Source organism: Pan paniscus, chromosome 14 (assembly GCF_029289425.2).
Source record: "Pan paniscus chromosome 14, NHGRI_mPanPan1-v2.0_pri, whole genome shotgun sequence".
Lineage (NCBI taxonomy): Eukaryota > Metazoa > Chordata > Mammalia > Primates > Hominidae > Pan > Pan paniscus.
Window position 1 is genome coordinate 22,314,906 of NC_073263.2, and position 9,669 is coordinate 22,324,574.

The following is a 9,669-nucleotide window of genomic DNA, read 5'->3' on the forward strand; positions in this document are numbered from 1 at the left end:
CTGTGGATGGAAATTTCACTGCGGGTATCACTGGGAACAGGAATAAAACAAGCAGATGGTAATATTGGAGAGAAAAGGGGAAACATAAGAAGAAAACATAAAAAGTGGAAATATTTGACTTTTTCATAAAGTAAAAGAAATTTTAATTTTTTTTTCTACTTAGCAAGTTCTGAGTAAGAATTAAGCATCATGATGAAAATAAATAACATTCAAGAAAAGGATTATTAAAAGGCATGGAAGAACTTTCAGATTTAAAATGGAGTCCCCAGGCAATTCTGGAAACCAGGTCCGTTTGTATTTGCCTAGATTAAGCCAGTATTACCCAATATTAGTAGCAAAACTGCTTACATCAAAATCCAACTTAGCTTTGAGGAAATACAAATCAGTCTACAGACATGTTAAGTTTCAACAAATCCAGTAAATCAGAAATACGGTGTGAAACAAAATTGAAAATTAAGATTTTTCAAAAATCATGCTCTTAGGCCGGCGCGGTGGCTCACGCCTGTAATCCCAGCACTTTGGCAGGCCGAGGCGGGTGGATCACGAGGTCAGGAGATCGAGACCATCCTGGCTAACACGGTGAAACCTCGTCTCCACTACAAAAAAAAAAAATTAGCGGGCGTGGTGGCGGGCGCCTGTAGTCCCAGCTACTCGGGAGGCCGAGGCAGGAGAACAGCATGAACCCAGAAGGCAAGGCTTGCAGTGAGCCAAGATCGCGCCACTGCACTCCAGCCTGGGCGACAGAGCGAGACTCCGTCTCAAAAAAAAAAAAAAAAATTTATTGATAATTGAAAATACGTGTTACCTAATTGGCATGTTTTGCAAAAGCAACAAACTGGGCATTGCTTTTGTTTATTTATGAATTATTTCAATAGCATGTATTGTGTGTGCACCACACTTTTGGCAGACTGCTGGGTGCCAAAAACACAAAGATGCACAGCACATGGTCCCGCCCTCAAGGGATCTGGACTAGTGGGTTGTTAACTTACTCTGGTCACATAAATATCTTCAGATTTACACCAAGATATTTCACATGGAAATCCACAAGTGATTCCATTTCAAATGCGAAACAATCTCATCCATTTATACTTAAACATGTTTTCCTCGGAGACCTCCCTCCCTGATCTTCTGAATCGGCTTAATTCCATTCATGAGTTCCCGTGGAAGTGCACAAGGCACTTCCTTGTGCTTCTCTACCAAAATACTCAAGATACTCCATGGCAGTTTTGCCTACTCTTTACTCGCTACTGTCCTCATTACTGTGCCCCAAGGAATTAGTAAGTAACTTATGAATGAATGATTACATGATAGAAGAGCTGAATAAATAAATGAACTGATCATTAAACTGAACTGTCCCTGAACAACTGGACAAAATAAGTGAGTCTATTTGCCTGGCCCTATTTTTTTATATTTTCTCTGAAATTATGAATGTTAGTTTGGACTATAAATTCCTTTTTAATTGGAATGGCAGGTCCAAATTTCTCTGCTTCTCTCTTGCACTTTACCAGATAATCCACGGGTCATAGGTTTTTAGGCTGATTTAATTCCTACAGCACTCTTAGAAAATGAAGTGCACAGCTTTTACAATGACAATTACTGTTTTAAAAATTGTTTACAACACACAATTAGACAGGAGAATATGGTATAAGCATGATGCAGATATTTTAAATGTGTAATAGTGCCATCAGAAGTACTGATAAAAGATAACTTTGTTCTGGTATATGTGAACAAGTTTATACATCTTGAATACTTCTTGCAGGTTTATTATGAAAATATTTTCTATCTTGAACAATGGATTCATTGTCAGAAATCTGATATGTTCAGCAACAGAAAGAACCTTGCTTTTCTGATGGAGGTGGATTTTCTGCACAGGATTAGTTCAAACTAGTTCCTATAAAAACACACAAGAAAGGATAAGACACATTCTTCCATAATATTGCAGGAAAGTGAGTTCAGAATTTAAAGATTACCTCATAGTTTTATTAATATACTGTAATTAACTGAGCTTCTCCGTTTAAATTACTAATTGGGGGATTCCTATCACAAACTTGAGCTGCTTTTCCTCTCAAGAATATTCACTTCTAAACTTGTTGTAACATTCTGGTCTCATTAAGTTACCAATTCATCTGCTATATACAGCTGTCTTCACACTCTCTTCCTTCATAAGAATCGCAGCCAACAGAAGCATTTTCTATGTTTCACAATTACTGACTACTGCAAGGGAGACCAAGGAAGCTGACAATAGCTCAACTCCATGACTGCCTGGACTTACTAACTGTAAGGTGTGTTTGACAAAATGTAGACATATATAGGATTAATGGAATGAGTTGTATTTCAGAAGTAGGAAACCTTGTCAACATCAGTTATAGTTTCTCTTTCAAAGCTATGTAAAAGAATATTTTTTATTCCTTTTAAAGTTACTTTTAATGCATCCAATCTTCTGGTTTTTCACCTTAGTTAAACTCTCATTAAATTGAGTGGTTTTATCTTTAATTTAGGGGTTTATTTCTATTTTTCAAATACTCATTCTGCTTTCAAACAAGAGAAACATAAGCACAGGTATTTTAAATATCTAATAGTGTTATCACAACTACCGATGAAAGAGCCGTGTTGAAAAATAAAAACAAAACACAAAATCTTGTTTTTACTCAAGAGTTTAACAATAAATTCATTGGTCTGTGACAATAAAATGTATTTATCTGTTAGCAATTGACTCAAGAATTGAAGCAGAATATTAAGCTGAGTAGCAAGGTCAATGTTAGCAGTTCATTTATGAAGGCGCCACACTGGTAAATAAGGAAAGATAAAGGGTACTCTCATACTCGAGAAATGTATAGCTATATTCTCCCTCAAGAGATTTTCAAATAATGTTAAATTTGGGGAAGTCTTGGTTTTAGACAGCCACGATTTTATTCCGTAAAGTTTCTAAATACTCTTTACCTCTATAGAATCATCAACATAAGAGAAATAACAGAAAGTGGACCAAGGACAATATTGTTCTTAACTGCATGTTTATGAAAGCCCAAGCCTCAAGTGACATACTCCTGCATCTTGCTTTATAATGCAATAATAATCAAGCTCAATTCGGATGCGCAAGTTACAATGTGTAGTTCACCATTGGACACCAGGCACCTGGGAAATGGGGTCCAAAAGAGGCACATCTTAGTGGCCCCTTGGTGCACAAATAGTGGCCCCTTAGTGGTCTACTAGCTTCTCATTGGCACCTTTAGCTTCTGCACTATCTAGAAATGCTTGAGGATCCTAAATACAAAATTAAAAGATTCTGGTGTTTCCTCAACTCTTAATTCTAATTTAGAATTAGATTCTAAGTTCTAATTAGTTTAGCAGTTGTGTTCCCTCACACTGGAGTTCCATCTATCCTTCCATACCTTTTCTCCAAAGCAGTGTCTCTGTAGGTGTTCTAGATTACAAAGTTTGTGATAAATCAGTGGATGGGTAAAAGCAATCCCTTTGTTCTGTGTACTAAGTTAAGCTGGATAGCACCACACTTCTGACTATGGGGAGGCATCTGAATATCTCTGGGAAACTCAGAATCCAAAACAAGGGCCTTAAAACAGCAGCAACAAGAACAAAATAAACGTTCTTGCTTTGACCAGGAAATGGAGAGCATTCCACACACCATCAAATTCAGCCCCATTAAGATCTAATCTCAGGAGAGAGTCTACTCCTCTCTTTACACCAACACTCTCACCAAGTCCTGGCCAGAGCTCCAGAATTCCTGTCTCCAGTTTTTTGTTTTTTGGTTTTTTTGTTTTTTTTTTTTAGCCGGAGTCTCGCTCTGTCGCCTGGGCTGGAGCGCAGTGGCGCGATCTCGGCTCACTGCAAGCTCCGCCTCCCGGGTTCACGCCATTCTCCTGCCTCAGCCTCCCGAGTAGCTGGGTCTACAGGCGCCCGCCACCACGCCTGGCTAATTTTTTTATATTTTTAGTAGAGACGAGGTTTCACTGTGTTAGCCAGGATGGTCTCGATCTTCTGACCTCGTGATCTGCCCGCCTTGGCCTCCCAAAGTGCTGGGATTACAGGCGTGAGCCACTGCGCCCGGCCTCCTGTCTCCAGTTTTTACATGAGTTCATGGTTCAGATTTTTGTTGTTGTCGTCGTTGTTCTGTAGAAGTCCCCATATATAATACGTACAAGGTCTGGGGCATAAACATTTGTTTGGAAGAAATAAAAAAAATTTTTTTGAAATAACGTTAACTTGATTTTTATCTCCTGGCATGCCCCAATTTCAGTAAATGGCAGGAAGTTCATGTTAATCACATCCCTGTGACCCCCGTCTTCCGAGGGCATCCTCAACACCAAGGCATCCTCAACACCAGGGCATCTTCAACACCAGGGCATCTTCAACACCAGGGCATCTTCAACACCAGGGCTTTGGTGGGCACAGGTGGCTGGCCCTATTCCTGGAGATCCTGCTACCTTATCCTCAGCAGGGCTGGCTGGGTCCCCTCAGCAAGGCCACCTCCCAGCAAGCTCCCTTCAGGTCTGTTGCTTCTTTCCTCAGGCACTTCTGACTCCATTCTGGGGTGAAGTGACACAGAAGCATCGAGTGGTTTTTGCACAGCCTCTGCGGTTTCCAGGAACACTCCAGGGCAGCTTCAGGGCCTCACTGTCTCCAGCATCGCAGGCAGCAATTAACTGGGTTCTCCAGTGCTGGGTGCTGGGATGCTGGCTGCTTTCACAGGCTTCACCCAGTAAATAAAACCCTCACCTGCTGAATTTTCGGATGTTGTGGAAACTGGGAGTTTTTGTCTATCCCCACACACTAGTTAGCAATAAAACAGAGTCTACCCTATGCCTTTTGAGAAATGCATTAACATGTAATGGATATTAGATATGGGATGTTCTAAAAATTCCAAAGAAAAAGTTTAACCCCTCTGGGGCAGACAAAACCGACTTATAATTGAATTGTTCCAATCTTTGATAATTCCATAAGCCTCATGCGCCAAGTTCTTTAAAACCTAACATGCCAGGCACAGTGGCTCACACCTGTAATCCCAACATATTTGGAGTCCAAGACAGGTGGATTGCTTAAGCCCAGGAGTTCGAGACCAGAATGGGCAATACAACAAGACCTCTGTCTCTACAAAAATACAAAAATTAGCCAGAAGTTGTGGCGTGTACTTGTAGTCCCAGCCACTTGGGAGGCTGAAGTGGGAAGATGGCTTGAGCCTAAGAGGTTGAGGCTGAAGTGAGCTACGAAGGCTCCACTGCAGTGGAGCCTGGGCAACAGAGCAAGACACTTCCTCTAAGAAAAAAAAAAAACAAGAGAATTAATAGAGAGAGATCCCAGATACCCTTTACCCAGTTTCCTTCAACAGTAACATCTGGCAAAATTATAGTAGAATAACACAACTAGGAAATTGGTGTTGATACAGTCCAGATACAGGACATGTCCAGGACCACAGGGATCTCTTCCTTTTATCCTTCCCTTTTTTAATGCCTGGGGATCACTAATATATTAGAGTTTTGTGATTTCAATAATTTTATATAAATGGAATCTCAGATATATATTAATATATATTTATATTTTACAGATGTTAATATATACTTGTATTTAATATATATTTGTATTTTATTTATAAATATAAATATATATATAAAATACATAACCCTTTTTGATTGTCCTTTTTCACCGAGCATAATTCTCTGCCAGTTCATCCAGATAAATGGATGAATCATTTTTACCACTGGGTAGTCTTCCATGATATGGATGCACCAGTGGGTTTAGCCATTCACCCACTGAAGGACATCTGGTTTTTTTCCAGATTTGAGCTTTTATGAATAAAACTGCTGTAGACTGGGCATGGTGGTTCACACCTGTAATCCCAGCATTTTGGGAGGCCAAGGCAGGAGGATCACTTGAGCCCAGGAGTTCAAGACTAGCCTGGGCAACACAGGAAGACCCCATCTCTCCAAAAAGTAGATTTAAAAAATTAATCCAGGTATAGTGGTGCACACCTGTAGTCTCAGATACTCAGGAGGCTGAGGTGGGAGGATCTTTTCAGGCCAGGAGTTTGAGGCTATAGTGAGCTAGGATCACACCACTGCACTCCAGCCTGGACAACAAACCAAGATCCTATCTCAAATAAATAAATAAATAAATCTGCTATAAATATTTATGTATAGGATTTTGTGTGAATACATATCTTCATTTCTCTAGAATAAATGCTCAGAAGTGCAGTTGCTGTGTTGAGTTGTAGTTGTATGTTTAGCTTTTTAAGCAACTGCCAAACTATTTTCCAGAGTGGCCGTACCATTTTACATCCCCACCAGCAACGTCTGAGTGACCCAGTTTCCCTGTATTCTTGCCAGCATTTGGTGATGTCATTATTTTATTTTAGCCATTTTAATAGGTGTGCAGTGACACCTCATTATGTCTTTAATTTGCATTTCCCTAATGACTAATGATGTTGAACATCTTTTCATTTTTTAATATGCCATCTGTAAATGTATTTTAACTCCTTCCTTCCTTCCTCTCTCTTCCTTCCCTTCCTTTCTTTCTTCCTTCCTTCCTTTCTTTCTTTTCTTTCTTCCTTTCCTTTCCTTTCCTCTTTCTTTCTTTGTTTTTTTGGACAGGATCTTGCTCTGTTGCTCAGGCTGGAGTACAGTGATATAATCATGGCTCACTATGGCCTCAAACTCCAGGTCTCAAGAGATTCTCTGGCCTCAGCTTCCCGAAGCTCTAGAATTACAGGGTGAGCCACCATGCCCGGCCTTCGCTATTTTCTAATGGAATTGTTTCTGTTTTTGCTGTTCAGTTTTGAGATTTTTCTATATGTTATAGACACCTGTCCTTTGTCAGATTTTGTTAGTTTGCAAATTTTTTTCCCAATCTGTAGCTTGTCTTTTCACCCTCTTAAAGGATCCTTTGCAAAGCAAAACTTTTTAATTTTAACAAAGACTAATTTGTCAGTTTTTCCTCCAAGAATTCTTTGCCTAGTTTAGGTCTCAAAGATTTTCTCCTATTTTTTTCTGAAAGTTTCAAATGAAATGATTAGTTAGAGCTAATTTTTTGTATGAGGTGTGAAGTTTGGGTCTGTGAATGTTTGATTGTCCCAGCACCATTTGATGAAAGGCTATCTTTCCTCCAATGAACTGCTTTTGCACCTTTGTCGAAGACCAGTCAGGCATATCCGTGTAGGTCTTTCTGAGTTCTCTCCTCTGTTCCATTAGTCTATGTATCTAACTCTGCCAATACCACACAGTCTTGATTACTGTCGTTGAATAATAAATTTTGAAACCAGGCAGCCTTATGCCTTTTATTTCATTTTTCTTTTTCAAAATTGCTTTAGCCCTTCTAGCTCCTTTGCCTTTCCACTACACACCTATGAAAATGTCTAAAATAAAAAATTGTGACATTGCCAAATACTGGTGAGGTTGCAGAGAAAATGGGTCATGCAGACATTGCTAGTGGGAAAGTAGAATGGGACAGGCACTCTGGCAAACAATTCGGCAGCTTCTTAAATTAACTCAACATGTAACTACTATACCAAAACTCCAGAGAGGGATTGTGTAGAATAATATCGAAACCACTGTGGCTATCAGACTCTCATTTCAGAAAAAGGATATTTATATTGGCTTATCTCAAGACGAGTTCTTATTTACATTCCTGAACCTATTTTACATTTGAGTTCTGCATTCAGCCAGACTATCAGAGAAGCTGCTCTCGCCCCTCCTGCTGTTGATCCTCAGTCCGCTGTGTACTGTAACAATGCCAGCGAGCACAGGGCTTCCTCTGTTCAGTGAGGCTCTGCTGGATGCCCTAACAGTTCTTTCTGCAGAGGCTGCGTGTCCTGCCACCCTGCACCCTTCAGGACAACACGTCCTTAATGTTTGTTTCCAAGCTGTTATTCTCCCATTCTCTTGAGCAAATCATTTCTTTTTCAATGCTTCTACTACTCAACTGTGTTATCATCTCCCTCCCCTTGCTTCTGGGAGTGACCAGTCTCCTGGCTACGTCTTTCATTCATCAAAGACATGGCCACACGGGTCATGGCCTCCCCTCCTTCCGCTCCAGACTTTGTAAGTGGCTTGAGCCTCTTGGCCTTGTGTTCACCCTACTCAGGGAAACCATGGCCTGGCCTGGCTCTGGCATTACCCTCATTGCCCAACTCCACCAAAGTCCCTGTGGCCACAGTTTCTTTTCACTACCTCTTTCTCTTTGTTCCTCCCTTCTGCATTTTCACACCGATTCTCTGACTATGTGAAATCTTCCATCTCTCAATGACTCCATAAGCCTCTGCCTTGCTCCCATGTGTTTCTTACTGCATTCACTTCTTTCCCTATTCAGTGCAAACTCCAAGTCTTACTACTTCAACCATACGCACGCCAATACCCAAATCCTGTAGCCATTGTCCATCTCTTTCCCTCCATGTGGTGAATCCATATTTTGGGATCAGTTCAGCTGTACCTCTTCCCTGCACACACTTGGTATGGGAGCGTGATTGGAGAAAAATCACACAAATACACAGGAAGATATTTTTTCAGATCCACAGTCCTGTTCCTCCTCTGGGCCCTTGATTCCATTTGGAATTCCTAGTCATCATTTCCTCCCATGCTCAAGGGGAACTCTCCACACCTATAAGCCTCCAATCTTCCTCTTCCCTTATCATTCCCACAAATGGCCTTACCTCTTCACAGAGAAAACGGAAGCGAGATGGAAACCATTGCAGCTTCCTGTTTGTAAATTAACAAATAGGCTTGGCCCACACCAGTGCTTTCTTGCTTTACTCCTCCAAACATGCAGGAGATGAGCCTTCTTCTAAGCAAGACTCCTCTACCTGCTCTGCATTAGACTCTCCTACCTCCTTCAGGACTCTCCCTCTACCAAGTACTTCCTCCATCGCCTCTGGATTTTCACCTCTCCCTCCACTCACCATGTCCTGTGCACATGTTAGTATGTTGTATGTCTCTGTCATCTTGAGAAACAAAAACAAACTTTTCTTTGGCCCAACATTCCCCTTCCACCATTGGCCTATCTCTGTCCTTTCCTTCACAGCCAAGCCAATTTAAATGCATTTGACAGTTGCTCTCTCCATCTATTACATTCACACCTCCAGGTGACTCCTCGATCTGATGCAATTTTGCTTTGGTTTCCAGTGCTCCACTAAAACAGTTATTCCCCAAAGTTCCCACATATCTTTTAGATGCTAATCTAATGACTTAATCATTCACTGCATGCCTTAGCCATCTCTGTAGACTGGTGACCAGGCCTTCCTCAGAGAACAATTCTCTTCTCTTGGCATCCATGGTACCATGCTCTCTTGGTTGTCTTCCTTCCGTGGTGAGTGTCATTACCTGTTACCTTACAGTTTCTCTTCCTCTGCCAATCCCTGAAATGTCAGTGTTCTCAAGTTTCCCACTGTAGGCGCTCTGCTCGTCCCCTTCTATTCCAGGGGAATATTTGCACCACAATTCACCTACTTTCCAAGACACAAACCAAGTACTATCATATCCCTTCTGTCTTCTGCACCACGGCTGGCTTCACAAGCATGTGACCCATGGAGTGACACAGGGACAACCCTTGCTTAGAAAGCCCTCGTGCTTGGTTTAGTGCTTGGCTATTGCCATTTTGAACTTTCAATTTTTTTTTTTTAGACAGAGAGAGATTGACTTTTTTATTTTTTATCCTTGTGGGTATCTAGGA